Source organism: Larus michahellis, chromosome 2, assembly GCF_964199755.1.
Source record: "Larus michahellis chromosome 2, bLarMic1.1, whole genome shotgun sequence".
NCBI lineage: Eukaryota > Metazoa > Chordata > Aves > Charadriiformes > Laridae > Larus > Larus michahellis.
Genome location: NC_133897.1, coordinates 64,885,853 through 64,904,783, shown reverse-complemented (window position 1 = coordinate 64,904,783; position 18,931 = coordinate 64,885,853).

Below are 18,931 nucleotides of genomic sequence, written 5' to 3'. Positions count from 1 at the left end.
TCATATCTTGTAAGGTCGATAACACCAACCGCTATGTCGTCGCTAACGGTGATGCCTCTTTGTCTCCTTTACTTATCACTTCCCACAGTTTTTTCCCAACAGCCTCCCATATTTCTGGTTTAAAAGCTGTCTGGGGCTCTGGTGCGAATCTGTTCTCTCTGCACCATATTAACAACCTTCGGAGCATACGCTCATCGTATGTCACCCCTCTCTTAGAGAGGATATGCAGGAGAAGTCTTAATATAGCCCCTTCTTCTTTTGTTACTTGTTGCCCCATCTCCTGCCCCGGCTGCTCACCTCTCTCTGGGTGTCCGTGGCCACGTCGTCTGTTTCCTCTATTCCGGATTGCTGCCCAGTCCGCCCGGTCTCAGTCCAGCTGAGCCGTCCTCCAGCCGGTGGGTCTCCTTCTGGGTCTTCCGCCCCCCGCATTCCGTTGCTCAAGCCAAGCGCCAATCGGTATCACGTCAGGGTCACCATCTGAGGAGAAATAAGTGGACTCCAGACGATCCAATGTGAATCAACAGAAGGCATTTATTAAGCATAGATCACCATCTTTTATACCCTGTGTTGTAGCTGTACACGCGACTCGCTTATTTCTGATTAGCTAGTTACACTGTCCATGTGCTCTGCATGCAGTTCGTTCACGCATCAGATTGGTTAGTAGAATTCGCATAGTAAATTGCTTAGTCCTTAGCACAACATGTTTTCTACCTTCTCTGTTCCCATTTTTCCCATGTACTAATTCCATCTTCTACCACCTGTTTTGCTCTTAATCTAATCTAATCTCTCACAGTAGGGAGGCTGGCTCACATGACCATTTTCTCACAGACACATTCCTACACTTGCCCAGCAGGTGGTTGCCAGAGCAGTGGTGGTCCCTGAGCTCTAGGAGATGTCTGGAATAGATGTCTGAAAGCCTGGTGCCTTGAGTGGGCTTTCTTGACTTGAAAGGCAGTTGGTACCTGAACGTCTGTGCAAACCTTTGGAGGTTGGCAGGGAAGTGTTGCAAAAGCATTTGAGAGCCGCCGTGGTCAAGGTTTTCTCTAAGCGTGATCCATGGAAGCATTTCCTAGAGAAGTCTTTAGAGCATCTCCAGTCTCTGGGGCCTTTGTCTGTGATGCGCTTGATTTGTGCAGGTGATTTTCCCAGTTGCTGCTGGGGCAAGGAGTTGGGTGGAAAGTGCAGTGAAAAGCTTTCAGTCTCGCTGAGAGAAATGGAAATAACTGATGTGCTTTCTTCCACTGCAGGGCAGGAAGAGAGGGCCCAGGGCCAGGAAGGGGGTGTTGCCTATTTGTTGGTTCTAGGTGGCTGCTGTTTCAGCACTTGCTGTAGCGTGTCTGTTGGAGGATGGCAGATTGGATGGATCCTTGGTTTCATTCCTCTCAGAGTAACTCTTTTCAACTCCCCCTGTGCTTTTCGTTTCAAAGGATTGCCAGGTGGGACATGCATGGATTGTTCTCCATGGCAGTGAAGTGCAGCCCCCAGAACTGCCTCCCAACCTCCGTTGGTCCTGCCTGGCAGTGGAAGCCCATCAAACGGCGTGCAGCTAAGAGTGATGTGGAGCGCCCTGCTTCCAGCGGGGAGAGCAAGGCTGCTGCTGAAGGGCCAAGCTGTCAGGCTGATGGCAGAGCCAAGGAGCAGAAAGGAAGGATTCCCAAAATGCCAGAGTGCCCCCTTCAGCGTGGATGGCTAGAGCTTTGCAATGGGTGAGCCTGATTTCCTTCCTCTTCTTCCCTTCCTTCTCTCCCTCCTCCTTCCTTCTTTCCTCTCTTTCCTTTCCTCCTCTTGGCAGGAAGGAGAGGAAACAGACAGCTGTTGACAGCTGCCTTCTCTCAAGAGATGCCTTTCAACTGTGGAGATGCCCTGCAGCTCTTGTTGGGGTTTGTGTTGCATTCTGCCTCCTGTATTTTCTTCCGCCCCAGAAACTTGCCTTTGCTAGGCAGCCACTCTCAATCCTTTTGCTGGGTTTCGGTACGAGTTGCCTGCGCACTTTGGTTTTGGAGCCTTCCGTCAGGCAATCGTGGGCATGAGGATGGCAGGTTTCCAAGTTGCCAGCTGCGCTTGCTTGTGACGAGCCCAGAACATAACCCCTGGGAGCCTTGGCTTTGTTTCCAAGCTTTCTTGTTGCCTTAGCACTTGTTTTGCACTTTCCTGTCAGCTTTTGCCATTTCTGCATTTGCATGAAAGCGTCTGTAAGGGTTCTTGTTGCCTCTCCAAGAGAAAAAGTCAAATTGGCGGGGCAGGGAAGGATGTGAGGAGGGACGAGGAGTTTTGGGACTGGTTGTTGTAGCTGTTTGAAGAGTGCAGTTTGTTGTTTGTGTGCAGTGTCTTAGGGCAAAGTGAGGCTTGCCAAAGGGGCAGGTGTCTGTGTGTTGTTCCAAGAGCCTTGCTGTGCCCAAGTGAAACTGGGAGGATTCCCTGCGCAGGCTGCTCTGCCCCAACTGCCTGTCTCCCTGGGCTCCATTCCGTCCACCCTTCTAGATGTTAGAAAGCAAGCCAGCTTCCATCCCATTTTACTTTTTCCTTGAAATCCAAGAGAAAAAAGATGGCTAATGTCTGTGTAACCATGTGTTACAGATATGTATGTGTAACAATCCATGGATACAAATTGCCCTTGAGTACCTTTCAGGTGAGAGCGAGTCTACTTCCTTGCCCTTGTGAAATGAGGACAGTTTTTTCTGCTTTGTCCGAGTGTCCTTGGGTCACAGTTTCACCAACTAAGGATGGCGACAAGCTTGTGATTGGTGTGGGAGGAAGTTCTTGTTTCTTGATTGGCCTGCTCTGTGGAAAACTTGTTTTGCAGTCCTTCACATGGTGGAAACATTAAACTTGCTGGAAAAACCTGGGAGGTGGACATGTATGTTTGGTTGAAATCTCTTCCTGGAGGCACGTGTTCATGTGCATGTAGCGTTTTTAAGGTGAAAGTGCCAGGGAAATGCTGCTTTTCAAAGGTCTTTGTGTGATGGGAAGTGGCAGTCCCTGTGCAGGTTAAGCTGCCCCGTGCTCCCTTTGGAACTCCCTGTCCTAATCTCTCTCCCTCTCAGCACCATTATCTGTCTGGTTTTCCAGGCTGTGAAGTGAAACTCTCAAGTTCTGGGAGCTTTTTGCGCTCTTTCTTGATTGCAGAGTGGTGTTTTAGCTTGAGAGCTGTGTGGTCTCTGTCTGCTCTGCCTGAAAATGCACGTGAAAGGAGTCTGCCTGGTTTGTACGCCTATGGGTGAGGTGGCCAGCTGGCCCTTTCGGTGGGGTGGCTGGTGGTGGATGGCCAGAGTGATGGTCATCAGGAATTCCTGCTGTTGGTACTTGCCCTGTATCTGCTTGGGTCCAGGGGTGGAGATGGTGATTTCTGTGGCATCTCTGGAGTCTGGCTCTTGCCGCGAGACCTTTGATGTTGCAGGGGTGGGCTGCTGTAAGCTAAGTTCAGTATGTTCAGTTTGAAACCGTTCCCTCTCATCCCATGGCTCCCCTCCCTGATCCAGAGCCCCTCCCCAGCTCTCCTGGAGCCCCTTTAGGGACTGGAAGGGGCTCTAAGGCCCCAGAGCCTTCTCTTCTCCAGGATGAACACCCCCAACTCTCGGCAGCATCACAAATGTGCGAAGCCTGATGATGTGTGTCCCCCCGGCCCTGCCGAGGGCAGCAGGGCATTACTCACACTGCACACGCGCTTGCCCATCAGCACGGGAAAGAGCAAGCTCGTCACCTCCAAAAGGCCATTTCCTAAGGAGAAGCGAGGCCCAGCTCCCACCCAACTGCTCATGCAGAGCACAGTGTGAACAGGCTGTTCCTCCCCAGGGGCTGGTCTCAGAGAACCTCCTGGGGGCACAAGGACGCGAGCCCCAGCTGAAGGGCCAGAGCCCAGGAGGTGACCCTGTAGACAGAGGGGACGGGGGCTGGTACGCATACAATTTCCCCACCGCCTCATACACAGAGGCTTTCAGCCGCCACAAGCGCTGCCAAGCGACCAGCAGCAGGGATCCCCTGACGGGGTTTACTCCACACCAGTCCTTTGCGGGTTGCGTAGAGGACGGAGAAGGCACCAGGTAAGGTGTTCACAGCAGCATCACCCTGCTCCTTCCATCACACCCTCCAGCCCCCTCTGCTTAACGGGGATGTCCCAGGAGGACCTGGGTAGTGTCCTTACACCACCCGCCCCCCTGCAGGGCTTCTTTTCTTGTTGGTTGGGGGGTTTTCCCTCAAAAAAACCTAATTCTGCTTTTGTAGTCAGCAGAGCACAGGGTCAGCCTCAAAACTGCAGTGCCCAGACGGCGAGAACCGAAGGGAAGGGGAAAGGACGCTTCAAGCATTCAGCCACCAGGTCCGAGCGGTAATAAACAGCTAAAATCTTCCACGTCCTCAGGGATACCGGGAAGATGAAGCATCTCCTGGAGGGACAAACCACGACACATTGCCTTTGCAATACTTCTTCCTTTGGAGAACCTCCTCCGATTTTGGGACGGATTAAGCTCATCAGTTTGAAAGCAGAGAGCGATGCGGCTGCTGTCCCGCACCACAGCCAAACCACCGCATCAGTCGGCCCAGGAGAGCAGACCTTCAGGCGAGAAGCAGCACCGGGAAGGCTGATCCCACCCACGGCAACAGAGGGCACGGCCCCAAAAGCACCAGCTTTCCCCCAAAGGTGAGGAGAGGAGAGACCGCATCACCGGGAAGGAATCACCTCACATGATGGTAACTGCCATTACAGAAACAACACCACACGGTTATTTATACAAGCATTCCAACACGGGGCTTCCAAACCAGCTATTGGGCAATTTTTCCTCTGCGATGGTCAAGGAAAGACCTGAAATGCCACTCCAGCTCTGGAGCGTAAGCTGCGGGGGGGGGAGGAATGAAAGGAAAGGGGAAACCCCATGTTTAAACTAATCTATCTGGGTCTGAGTGTAACAGAGCGAGGATCGACACAAGCTCTTCATTGGGCAGACGCCCGGAGGCAGCGCCTGCGGCAGAGCAGCAATAATCTCCTACTTCGCTATTACTGGGATTCTCGCTGCTGAACAACGTCCTGGCTGTCCCTTCAGGATTTTGGGACAATCCCTTGGAGGTTTTGGTGCTCTGATACCCAGCCTGGCCAGAGTCTTCTTCCTCCAGCGACTCTAAGTGAGCTAAAACCCACAGTGATACGTCAACCTCTTTTTCAATGACAAAAAAAAATAAATCACTCTCATTACCAGATCAAGTTTCATTCCAGGAAGGCTCTTCAAATAATTTAAATATTTATTTTAATAAAAAGAAATAAATACTTATCTTTTCACATTATAAAAATCCCTGGAGACAGCAAAAAACAAACCAACCCCAACCACAGGGGGTTCTCTTGCAAATCAAAAGACGGTAAATGCTTTCTGTTGATGGTCATCACAAATCCGGTTGTAGGAATCAAGTAGGTGGTGGATTATTCCAGAAACAGAAGAAAACTCTCTTGGAGGAAACAGTAGTTCAGCACCTTGTTGTTGGGAAGATAAATTCAGCTCACACAACTGTGACCACCACCAGATGAGTCCCATTTGTCCACAAGGTGGCCACGTGCGCTGCAAGGTGTGAGCAGCCCTCTCTGTGATGGCAGTTCTCAGCATTTGTTCTTAACCTTCCCTTGGCCAGGTGACACCAACCTTTCTGGCTTGCACTTAAGGTGTATTAGCTAATTTCAAAGAGAGTTACTGTCTCCAAAATAGGGGCAGGCGGGGGGTGGGGGGAAAGAACAATCTTAACCACTACTTCTTAACCTACAGAGAAAAATTTTTTTCTTAACCTACAGAGAAAAATTTCTAATACCAATAAGGTATTAGTAAAGTAACTAGAAGAAGAGCTGGTCACCCAAAGGTGATCCCAAGGCTACTCCTGTCGTGCATGTCTCACAGCAGCTCTTGATGGAGTATTTCCCACACCATCTTCTTGCGGAAGTAAGGCATGTGGGTCTGAAAAGAAAAGAAAACTCCATTAAATACACCTCATGGCAGAAAGAGACACAAAATACCAATAAACACCCAGTTAATTCTTTACTGTGAAGTTCCTTTTAAGAACTGTCAACACTTGCCCTTCGGGTACAGCCTGGCTTTCACCCACACAGCTCCTAAGAGGGCGGCATGACACCAAAACCAGATCTCCTTGACTACACAACAGCTTACAAGCACTTTCACAGAAGAGCACTGCCTTGGAAAAGAACCAGGGTCTTCATTGGTCAAAAGCTGAGACCCATTTCTCCCAAAGATCCGAAGGCCAGATCCCACAAACCCACTGGCTGCGGTATCTCGCCCAAGAGGAATCTCACTGGGAGCAGATACCTCAGCCGCTGCGTAACTTCCCTGGCTCTTGTCTCTATGCGGAAGAGGCTGGAGCTGTTTAGAACCTTCACTCACCTGTGTAAAGCTCATCGGTTTGTCTCTGCAGATGTAATCTGCGTATTTGCAGGTAAACACGCCGCAGTCGCTTCCATTCGATTGCTGAGGGATTTCCTAACGAATGCAAAGAAGATGGAGAATTTGCCTCTATCTTCAAGGAAAAGCAACTTGGAAGTAGCACCCATTACCAAAAATACCCTAACCAGACACTCCTGAACTTGCACCATCCCCAATAACTGCTCCCCAACACAAGGAACACACCCCAGGAACTGCACATCATCCCTCCCCTGGGCTTCCTGCGCTCGGATGTTACAATCCAAATTCCTCGCAGGCTGATAAGGGACAGCAGGCTTCCTCCCTGCAAGGTGTCTTGAGGTTTGTACAGTGTCTTTCTGAAGTGACGTTCCTTAAATCGAGTCTTTAGGTGCTGCTTTTCACTATTAACTTGTTGAGAAACATCAGCTCAACCCCTTGCTTTGTCACGTGCCAGGATTTGGGCTGCAAGCCAGAAGCCTACGTTCTCTGACAACTGCTAAAGAGACTTTAAATTGGACTTGTGAAATGGGGGCAAAGCCAAATTCACCTTAACGTGGCAGAGGAATTAAAAAAAACCCAAGAAAGTATTCAGCCAGCAAGGAGAGGCACTGCTCAAAGATTTCATCCCAGCCTGGTTTCCTGGTCCTCTTGCAGCCCGATGTGGTGCCATAAGAAGGTGCTTATGGCTGTTCTCTAAAGTCCTGGCCTTATGAGAAAGCGTTAAGAGCTCTGTGACAAGGAGTTCTAGTTCACATTTCAAGTGCAAGTAGTGTTCGCTTACATGGGGCTCCATGCTGTGAATAGTCCACCCTGAAGCATTCAGCTTCATGTGTCTTTTTTCGCAGCTTTCTTCTTGCAGGTATTTGCTGTTTAAAACAAAAGAAAAATCACTCTTCATCGCTGTAATTTAGGCCAAGAAAAAAAAGGCTGCTGAAAGATCCCAGGAAGACGAATGGCAGGAGAGTAAAGTGTCAGAGGATCCTCCCAGCAGCTGCTTTAAGGCATTGGGAGGAAAAATCCAAATCTTAAATTTACAAACACTGTGAGAGGCTGTGAGCTTATGACCAGCAATGAGACCAACAATTCCAACAGAGGCTTCCACAACAGCCTAAGTTCAGTGCTTAGTAGAGGTCAAAAAACCCCAAATGATAGGTTATCAGAGGAAGAACAGAAAAACCAAGCAAGGAACCCTCATGTCGTCATTCCACCCTGTGCCTGAATCCCACAGACTGCGTGCACCTCCGGACGAATAAATACAAAAGCTTTTGGGCCAGTAGCTCTGTCCGAGGAAGTTTCCAGGCCACCACTTGCTGGAAAAAAGGACCGGATGCAGACCTGTTCTTATACCCTTTCCCAGGCAGCTGCTGTTAACTGGTCAGGAGAGCACCGCACTAAACCAACGCTTGGTTTCTCTCTGTGGGGCCGCTCTCCTTTTTCTTGGGCTACAAAGCTGTTGCATTAAGGGTTGTTACTCCGTCCACATCGGTGGCATAGACTTCTAAGTATGCCTGCTGGCACAACATGAAAACCTGTTCCCGTTCCATTGGAGAGGTGTGCGTGCCAGCCGACACAGCTGGAAAAGCTTGCTACACGGTACCTGTCTTGAGCGAGAATGTCAGAATGACAAAGAACACCCAGTGGCATCTTGAAACACTTCTTCCCTGAAACGCTTCCCTTTCGTCAACAGCCCGGTTTTATCAATCACTAACAAAGTTGGTGCCCATGTGCCACGGGGCTACCATGTCTTTGTCTGGGATATAGGGGGAAGGTGGCAGAAGCCAGGCACCCAAGACACTGGGTGGAGGGGATGATGTGAGACTAGGTAAGGAGTCACTGTCAGACAACTCGCAGCAAGCGAATCCAGGATTTCTGCTTTGTTATCTACAAGAAATGGGAAAACTTGCAGTCGCGTCACAGGGGCAAAATCCAAAAACCTTCTCCTAATTCACAACACAAAAGCAGTGACTGAGCAGTTACTTACAGCAGAGTCTCACAAATCTGGTCCTCTTCTTGTCCCAGGGAGTCAAAGTATTTGACCGTCTTCTTTCTGGTGTCGATGACCTGTTATCAAAAGGTGACTGTTAGACAAAGTGCACCCCTGTGCTGCACAAACCTTAATGACTTTTCTCGCTAGCTTTTTCTCCCCACCCAGTTCTAAAGAACAAGCCCGTCTGACTCACCGCTAGCGTCCAGTGCCAGCGCAAGTTAATGGGCACTAAGAGGATGTCCTTCTCGAAGAGATCCACGTGCCTGGTCCATCTTCCTACTGCTTTGTAGCCTCCAGAAGTTAGTTTTTGGTAAAAGAAAGAACTAAAAGCATGGACTGATGGATACCCTGCCTGCTTGCTTCTTTCCATGACAAGACCCATGTAGAAATTAATGACCTGTACCATAAAGAGGAAGCTTGAGATGTAAAACAAGACACTAGCTTACCAAATGAAAAACACAGCAATGTGTCTTTTCTGGCCACCCTTAAGTACGCAGCTGAGAGAACTCCAGCCTCAGCTGTCAGCTTTTGTTGTGAGAATTTCACACTTGGTTACATCTGCAGGTTGACAAAAACACCTGCCACCCACTCCAATAACCTAGACTAACTCCTGGAAGCTGCACAAGACAAGAAGTAAAGGAACTTCCAGAAGCACTGGACCCTTAAGTACCTAAAATAAGAACTGTGCAGAGATTTCTGGGCTCTGCAGTGCAGCTCACCAAATAACTTTGCAAAGACTTCTGTACACGGTGAAGGGGTATTTTGAAATAAACGCTCCATTAGAAGATCCTTGTGCTGCAGCTAGTTTTACCTCATCGTTTAGCCAGCAAAGGTTCCTTAGGGTGCGGATGTCCTCGCGAGTCACCCTTAGTTTGAAGGCACTGCTCATGACCTCATCTGGCTCACCTTTGCCTAATGCGGCAATGACCTCTCTCTCCGTGGCCTGAAAGGAAAAATTAAATGGGGAAGGACTTGTGAAACAGAGCATCCAGCATGCCAACCTGTGGGCAGCTTTCAACTCAAACACGGCCTGGAAATGAAGCTCAGATGACAGAGCAACTGGCTTTGCTGGCTTTCGGCTAAGGTAGCAATCGCCCTTTTTTGTTGCTTGGTTGGTTTCAGCATCCTAACTTGGAACTTTAGGGCCCAGGTTTGCTTCGATTTGTTTTCGCCAAGGAAGCTGAGATAAAACACCGAGACTGGCAAACACACAGCAAACGCCTTTCCCGTGTGATGCTGTAGCCCTCGCAATGCTGAGGTTTAAGCCAACCGCAGCAGGCATTCTCCATGCCAAGGCAGCTGAGTCAGGAGCCTGAAAGAATGTGAGGGTGAGGGAACTTCAAGGGACCTGAAGCACCAGCAAAGGGGGAAACTGAGGCAGCTACACTGGAGTCAGACAATCGGGAGTCCAGGTTGTGCATGCGACTGGTTGCAATTTGGACGTTTCCATCTAAGTCTGCTTAAGGAACGCAAATAAACCACTAGGTCTGTTGGTATAAAATACTCTGAACTGCAATAGCATCTTCTTCTCGGTTGAAGGTGGGCTAGCAGGATAAGAAAACCCCTGGTTTTCCTTGTACTGAGCATCACCCCGCAGACTTTGTAAACTCTGGACTTTCTAGCCCTTTCCAAGTCAATCCTCTGTAGGCAAAAAAGGGAGCGCTCAGTTAGACTACACCTACACCTCCCAAGAACAAAAGCCGTCAAAATTCAGACAAGCAGGGGAACCTCAACTCCCCCTCCCTGTTGCATAGCGTAACTAAGTTAACTCCTGTGACCAGTGCTACATGCAGCGCAACCATGCCCAGTGCGCATCCACGGCTCGGTGAGATCCTGAGGACGTACGCACGCAAGATGCTCAGGTCCCCCACAAGCAAGGCAACACCATGGATCAGGAAAAGCTTCTCTTTCAAGTTCTATCTTCATGGTAGGACAGGTTGAGAGGCAGATCCCATATAACTGTATGAATCCGGTTAGCACTGCTCTGGGAGACTGTTGTTAAACCTGGACTCATTTTTGCCCGAGTAACAGAAGCCCCACAAACCCTTAGGTTAGAGCACAACTGAAGGAGCGCGTGGAGCATAAGATGCTTAAATCCTGTAAATCCTTCACACCAGCTTTAGTGCTGACCTTTGCACTGGGAAGTCAGAGCTGCAGACACTCCCTAACGGGTTAAACCCCAGTTCTTCAGATTTCAAAAAGCCTTAAGAACCACCTATAACAAATGGGGTTCCTTGCAGCTGTTTCACAGCCTTCAGTTTTGTCCAACAGCCTGTCAGCTACGGTACCTCTGTGAGCGGAGTAAAGCCGCCTGCTCTTTTTTGCAGCCTTGGCAGTTTCTTTTCTTCCACATCAAGGGCGGGTGACTTTTTGGCCCCAGCAGGTGACAGAGGTACTTGGGATAATACATCTTCTGAGATCTGACCTCCACGCTGTTCCTGTTAGACAAAAGGACGTCAAGCTAGCAATCCAGCACAGATTTTTTTGCTAGGGGATAGTACAGAAGATCTTCCTCAGGTCTAAAACTGGAAGGGCTTTTGTACACACAGCCAACCAGCAAACTCCAAAGGTACTTTTTGTCGAGGACTGCATTCCAACTGCGCACCCATGGAGTGCTGCACTCAAACTAAACGGAGGCAAGAGAGACAGAAAGTTAGTTTGCCTTGGAGTAGCATTAAGAACCCCAGCAAAGCCTCCACGTGTAGGCAGCAAGTTGAGACTGAGATTACTATTTCTGATTTCCATGACTAAAATTTAATTTTGATCTCAATCCTGACCAGGGATGAAAGTCAAAGAGATGTACTTCCTATCTCACAAAACAAGACACCACTAAAGACACCACAGGCCAGCTTTGCAGGTCAACTAAGCCTGTGCGGTAAAAGCTTTGAGGCTGTACTGAGCACATTAAAGGGGAAGAAGAAAAATAGCGGGAAACCCTTTGTGATAGTGCTACTCAACAAATCATGTTCCCGCTTTCCTTGGGGAAAACGACCTGGACAAATACAGATACTGTTGAGTAAGTACTGAAAGTGAGGAGCGCAAAAATTTCTCATCACCAATAGCTAAATTTTCCTAAAACCCAAAATAATGAATAACACAAGCTTACCCCTGCAACAGCTTGTTTCTCTGCTGCGTCCTGTTCCAGAGACTCTTCTGCTGGTGGGGAGCCCCTGCAAGGAGAGGGGGAGAGAGAGAGCAGTGAGCTGTGTACCTGTACTGTCCCACGGAATTCTCAAGAATTCACCTTCGGGATAAGAAATGCTTTTTCAAGGCTCCTGCTGACTGGAGCTGCGGTTGCACACGTGTGACAACATCCTCTCAGCTTCCAGCACGATTCTTTCGGAGCAGCAAGACTGGGATAGAATGAAGAAGCTGGGAGCTTTGTAAATTCCTTCCCATCTACCCGTGCAAGACTCCTTTGGTTTCTCTTGATCAGTTTCATTCTTTGGAAAACAGGGAAGCAACCAGCACTTCCTCTGTCAAGTGCTCTGGGATCTACCGGTGATAAATGCTGCATGCTAGGTGTTCTGCTGCAAGGTATAACATGAACGCCTGCAACTATACCTGCAGCCAAATAGAGTTAGCTTACGGAAACTAAGACCAGCACAGGGAACTACAAATGGGACAGCCACAGGATATTTACTTGCCTTCTGTAGGCTAGTCAAGAGAGTGACTGTCCCCATTTGGAGAGGATTATCAGTAAAACCACGCAGACTCTGAAGAGCAAACAAATGCACAGACGTTGCAGTTACCCGTATACACACGTGCCTTCTTCAAAAACGAGAATTTGCCTTGTCACCAAAGACCCCCTTTTCCAGGAGGGAGACCTACAACAGACTCTCACGGTATTCTCCACTTTCAGTCCAGCGTCGTAAGAGTAGTATCACAAGCTTTGTCAAATGACTTCCGTTGGTAGTTAAATCCACAAAAAAAGGCAAGAAAACGTCCCTTTTACTTGAACCCATCCTACTCTCTCAGTTCCTTTCTTTCCTTCTCTCCCCTCGAGCTTAGGTGAACCACTGACAATTTAAGCACAGAAAGAACAGTGCCGCACAGCTAAATAGAGCACTACTGTTTCAAGTGGGGAGAAGAATAGGGACGGAAAGAGACATGCACACAGAGCCAAAAGAAACAAGAACCATGATTAAAAGAGATGCTACCTGGTCATAAGATCTCCCTGAGACGGCTCTGGGCAGCAAACATCTAGCCATTTGATATCTGCACAGAAAAACAGCAGTATTAAAAAATAAGTCAACTTTCAATTTTACTTTTCAAGTCAAAAGAAGTACAGAAGCCAGAGTTTTCTAAGGTAGGTGAAACCTAAGAAAAATCAGGCATATTAAATACTTCTGCAACGTGCGATACCTGTCCTTCTCTTTTCTGCTGCAGTCTCGGCAGGATCATCCGCAGGTGTACAAATGCTGAGGAAAGAACACACAGAAGAGTGGTTTGAAACTTCCTTCAGTTTCTACCAGGCTGACTTCCCTCCACAGGACCCAAACTTCCAAAGTTACTTTTCATAGCCCAAAGGTTTCCCCCTCCGAGCGCCCCTGGCATCATCTCAGGCACGCACACGCCAACTGCCACCGCTGAGCATCCCCCAGCAACACCCCCCAACCTCTCCCAGGCAACGGACCGCTCACATACAGCTAATTATCCCACTACAGCATACTAGGCCTCTTTTCCTCATTCTGTTAACACTTTCTAACCTTTGACATTTGTTCCCATCACCAAAAACTTGCGGAAGTTAATATGTCATGTTTCCCTCTTTCCTCAAGGAAAGCAGCGTACCAGCGATTCCTAAGCCATCCGAGTTCATCAGTCACTACGCTGAGTTGCAAAGAAAAGACTAAGTAGGACAGGAAAGAAAAGGTGGGAAAGCAACTCATGCATACACCCACTTCAATAACTCACGGCTAAAGCAGTGCCCGTGAACTAGGTCTTGAAATGATTCTCAGCTGCACCCTTTCTTATTAAGCCTAAGTCCAAATACTAGATCAGTTGATAACAACGATAAAATCCAGTAAAACTTTTTACTTTGGGAATGGAGCACAAAGGTTGTTCCCAGTTGGTTTTTTCCTCTGTTTGTCTCCCAAAATGCCATGACAGACGGCAAGGATTCTTGCAAGAATTCTTTGGTATTTCTTACACAAAATAATTTCTTTCAAACCGTTATGCTCCCGAACCCTGCGAGCCCACGCCAAGCCCTGCCACCCCGCAGGGGGGGCTCTGGGTGTGCAGAGAGGCCGAGCCCAGCCCAGGAGCGTGGCGGGAACCCCAGGGCGAGACACCCCACTGCGCCCCAGCCCACAGAGCGGCTAACGGCTCAAGCCCCTCAGGCCGAGGCGGTGGGGCCGACGCTCCCGCTCCGCGCAAGCAGGCCCCGGGGGAGTTCCGCAGCCCCCCGAGCCGGGGCAGGCCGCGGGTGACGGGCTTGGGCGATGGGGAGATGGGACGGGGCGAGGCCCTCGGGCAGCCCGGAGGCGGCGGGGCTGCTCGCTGATCTGGGTGGCGGCCTCTTGGGCGGCGGCGAGACCCTCGGGCGGCACAGGGCGGCAGCGGCGAGGAGGGTGCCGAGGGCCCCCAGCAGCCATGGGGACAGAGGCCTCGCGCCGGCACGCGGTGGAAGGGTGCCCGGCCCGCGCACCCAGCACCGCCTCCCTATTGGCTGCCGGGGAGCGCCCCCCACCCCTCGCAGATGGAGGGGAGGGACGGGGAGGCGGCGGGGCGCACGCATGCGCCATCTTGGCGCTGCCTGAGGGAGGCGGTAGCAGCCGCCCAGCCCTCCGCCGCCTCCTCCCGGCTTGGGCCGGGCCTGTGCCGGCTCCCCCCCCTCCAGGCGAGGAACTTTCCCTCCCAGAAAGCCCGGAGCCGAGGCCTGGAGGGACGTGGAGGGGGACGGGCCCGTCTCCCTTTAGGGAGAGGCCCAACAGAGGCCAGAGGGACCTCTCGGGGGACCCACAGAGGCCCAGGGGCCTCCATGGAGGACCCAGAGGCTGGAGAAGCCCTTCCGCCTCCCGCAGGACGGAGACGGGCATCACCGCCTGCACACGCGGGCTCTTGCGCGCCCCCTGCTGCCTCCTCTGCTCTCAGGCAGTGAGGGAATGGCATTGCCGGGCTTACCCAGCGCTATCGAGGTAGCGCAGCCACCGCTTTTTGCCCATGCGCTGGGGAGCCGCGGTGCCTGCGCCCGGCTCCACCATGGCAGCGGTGCAACTAGGGACGCGGACGCTGCATTCGACCATGGTGACGAACCGTGATGTAGCGGCGGCCAAGGGCCCGCTGCAGGGAGCCCGGCTAAAGCGGCTGCTCTGGGGCTGGCAAGCAGGCTGGCGAGTGCTGGGGCTGGCTCCTGGTGGCCTTGGCTGGCTCTCGGGGGCAATCCCTTGCCCTGCCCCGCTGTTAAAGGTTTTTTTTTTTTAATACAGTGCTTCCTAATGGTTTATCAGCTGTTGCCTCTGGGGTGGAAATGTGCACGTGTTGCTGCAGCCATGTCCCGGAGAGACTTTTCTCTCCTGGAGAGGCACATGAGGCGTGAAAACGAAGTTTTAAGTCTAAGAGGAGCAAAGGGGGCAGAGGAAAGTGCTCAGGGCAGGAATGGCCGTTTGGAGCAGCCCTTGTCACAGGAGGTCCCACTAGCTTTTTATGCCTGCAGGGAGTCTTAAGGGATGGTGGGGTCTGGTTTAATGAAAACGACCTTCCTCGTTCCTTTAGGAACTGAATTGCCACTTCACTTATGCTCCAGGGCTCTGGCCAAGGAAGATGCCTGAGCGCTGGATGCAGAAGTGGATGTGGCAGAGGGCTTGCAGGCAGGCTGCAGGCAGGGTGGGTGGTGGAAGCAGCCCGGCAGAGGGCAGGGCAGCCCCATGCAGGGCCTGCAACTTGGAGATGAGTTGCCTTCTCCCTCCCTCTCCTCTGCCCATCCCGTGTGTCTTATGTGAATCCTGCCGCCGAGAGCTGGAGGGGGCGCAGGGCGTTTGTTTGAGTTCCTGGGTAAGGAAAAATGCGAGGGTTTTCTCGGTTTAGCTCTGTGAAGCCAAAACTCATCTGCAACACTCCTGTTTCTGGCCACAGCAGAGAGAAAGCCGGAGCGCTGAACCCACCGGACAATATTCTAGAAAAGGGGGAAGGGTGATCTTTTGGGGAAGGGGTCTTCCCTGCCCCCAAGGCCAATGTGGCACACATGAGACTCATACAGCTGCCCTGTGGCACAGGGTGATGCTGAGGCTTCTCTCCTGCCTTGGGACCCCCTACCCTGGGCACAGGTGTGGAGCCAGCCCTGGGGCTGCAGGATTCCTCTGCCAGGCATGTCCCCCCAGCCGCAGTTTCTCCCACCCTGCAGCAGAGCCCACGACAGGACAATTCTCAGAAAAAGCAGAGAAATCTTCTCTGGGAATTGTGTTATTCTAAAGCAGCTCCTCTGTGCTTCCTGGTAACACCACTTCCTTGTCCTCAGCAGGAAAGGGATTTTAATGCTGTTAAATGATTTTAAAACACCTGTGTGAATGGCTTTGTGTGTGCCGGAAAAGTACCGGACAGTGATGGCAGGGTCAGCGTGGCTGCGGTGCCTGTCCAAAGATTTTGTCCCAATCGGATTCCTTTGTGCGTGGTGTTTGGTGTGGAGACTGTTGTGATCTCTAAACATCAATAACCAAACACATGAAGAAGTTAGAGATTCATTAAATTAATGCCACCAGACTGAGAGTCTTTCTTTTTGGAGTGGAGTCTCTTGTTGCACCTTACATTAAATGCTTTTTTATTTTTCCCTCTCTGTCTCCTGTATATGGCAAAAAATTCCCATTTTTCTAAAGGCAAATAAACAACAGCTGAATGTGCGAGAGGCTGTACGTGGGAGCTGGCGCGGCACCAGGTGGTACTGGGTGGTTTTTAGGCTGAAGGCGCCAGGAAAGCCCACAGCCCCAAGGTCTGTGGGGCCATGCAAGTGGTTCCCAGAGAGCTTCAGAACAAAGCACATGTTTCCCCCTGGGTCTTTGGTTGTGGGAACAATATCCAGACATATGGAAATTTTGGAGGCTCCAGTGGCGCCAGGTGGTACTGGGTGGTTCTGAAGCTGAAGGCGCCAGGAAAGCCTGGAGACCCAAGCTCCGTAGGGTCATGCAAGCGGTTCCCAAAGAGCTTTAGAAGACGCCACATTTTTCCCTCCTGGCTCTTTGGGTGTGGGAGCAATCTGCAGACATATGGAAATTTTGGAGGCTGGCGCGGCACCAATTGGGAAAGGATTCTTTTGAGGCTGAAGGCAGCAGGAAAGCCTGGAGATACAATGTCTGAGGAGTCATGCAAGCGGTTCCCAAAGAGCTTTAGAAGAAGCCACAGCTTTCCCTGCTGGATCTTAGGGCGTGGGAGCAATGTCCAGACATATGGAGATTTTGGAGGCTGGCGCAGCGCCAAGTGGGAAAGGGTGGTTTTGAGGCTGAAGGCAGCAGGAAAGCCTGCAGCCCCCAGGTCTGTGGGGCCATGCAAGCGGTTCCGAAAGATCTTTAGAACAACACACAGTTTTTCCTGCTGGCTCTTCTGGCGTGGGACCAATGCCCAGACATATGGAAAATTTAGAGGCTGGCGCGGCGCCAAGTGGGAAAGGGTGCTTTTGAGGCTGAAGGCAAGAGGGAAGCCTGCAGCCCCCAGGTCTGTGGGGCCATGCAAGCGGTTCCCAAAGACCTTTAGAAGAAGACCCAGTTTTCCCTGCTGGCCCTTTGGGCGTGGTAGCAATCACCAGACGTATGGAAATTATGGAGGCTGGTGCGGCGCCAAGTGGGAAAGGGTGGTTTTGAGGCTGAAAGCGCCAGGAAAGCCCGCAACCCAAATGTATTTGTGGCCATGTAGGCCGTTCCCAAAGAGCTTTAGAAGAAGCCACAGTTTTCCCTGCTGACCCTTTAGGCATGGGAGCAGTGTCTAGACATATGGGAATTTTGGACGCTGACGCAGCGCCAAGTGGGAAAGGGTGGTTTTTGAGGTTGAAGGCAGGAGGAAAACCTGGAGCTCAAAGGTCTGTGGGGCCACGCAAGCGGTTGCTAAAGAGGTTTAGAAGTAGCCCCAGTTTTCCCTGCTGGCTCTTTGGGCGTGGGAGGAATCTCCAGACATATGGGAATTTTGGAGGCTGATGCGGCGCCAAGTGGGAAAGGGTGGTTTAGAGGCTGAAGGCAAGAGGGAAGCCTGCAGCCCCGTAGTCTGTGGGGCCATGCAAGCGGTTCCCAAAGACCTTTAGAAGAAGACACAGTTTTCCCTGCTGGCCCCTTGGGCGTGCAAGGAATCTCCAGACATATGGAAATTGTGGACGCTGATGCGGCGCCAAGTGGGAAAGGGTGGTTTTGAGGCTGAAGGCAGGAAGAAAGCCTGGAGCCACAAGGTCGGTGGGGACAGCCAAGCGGTTCCCAAATGTTTTTAGAACAAGGCATAGTTTTCCCTGCTGGCTCTTTCGGCATGGGAGCAATTTCCAGACATATGGAGATTTTGGAGGCTGGCACGGCACCAAGTGGGAAAGTGTTTTTTTGAGGCTGAAGGCAACAAGAAAGCCTGCAGCCCCAAGATCTGTGGGTCCATGCAAGTGGATCCCAAAGAGAACAACACACATTTTTCCCTGCTGGCTCTTTGGGTGTGGAGCAATCTCCAGACATATGGAAATTTTTGTGCCTGGTGCAGCGCCAAGTGGGAAAGGGTGATTTTGAGGCTGAAGGCACCAGGAACCCCGCAGCCCAAACGTCTGTGGGCCATGCAAGCGGTTCCTAAGAGATTAATAACACACAGTTTCACCTCCTTGCTCATTGGGCGTGGGAGCAATGTCAAGACATATGGAAATTATGGAAGCTTGCGCAGCGCCAAGTGGGAAAGGGTGGTTTTGAGGCTGAAGGCACCAGGAACCCCGCAGCCCAAACATCTGTGGGCCATGCAAGCGGTTCCTAAGAGATTAAGAATAACACACAGTTTCACCTCCTTGCTCATTGGACATGGGAACAATGTCAAGACATATGGAAATTATGGAGGCTTGCGCAGCGCCAAGTGGGAAAGGGTGGTTTTGAGGATGAAGGCAGGAGGAAAGCCCGCAGCCCCATAGTCTGTGGGGCCATGCAAGCGGTTCCCAAAGAGATTAAGAACAACACACAGTTTCACTTCTTTCTTCATTGGGAGTGAGAGAAATGTCCAGACATATGGAAATTTTGTTGGCTTCCGTGGCGCCAAGTAGGAAAGGGTTGATTTGAGGCTGAACGCACCAGGAAAGCCCGCAGCACAAGTGTATTTCTGGCCATGCAGGCGTTTCCCAAAGAGCTTTAGAAGAAGCCACAATTTTCCCTGCTGGATCTTTGGGCTTGGGAGCAACCTCCAGACATATGGAAATTTTGAGCTCTGGCGCGGTGCGAAGTGGGAAAGGGTGGTTTTGATGCTGAAGACAGCAGGAAAGCCCGCAGCCCCTATGTCTGTGGGGCCATTAAAGCGGTTCCCAAAGAGCTTTAGAAAAAGCCACAGTTCTCCCTGCTGGCTCTTTGGGCATGGGAGCGATGTCCAGACATATGGGAATTTTGGAGGCTGGCGTGGCGCCAAG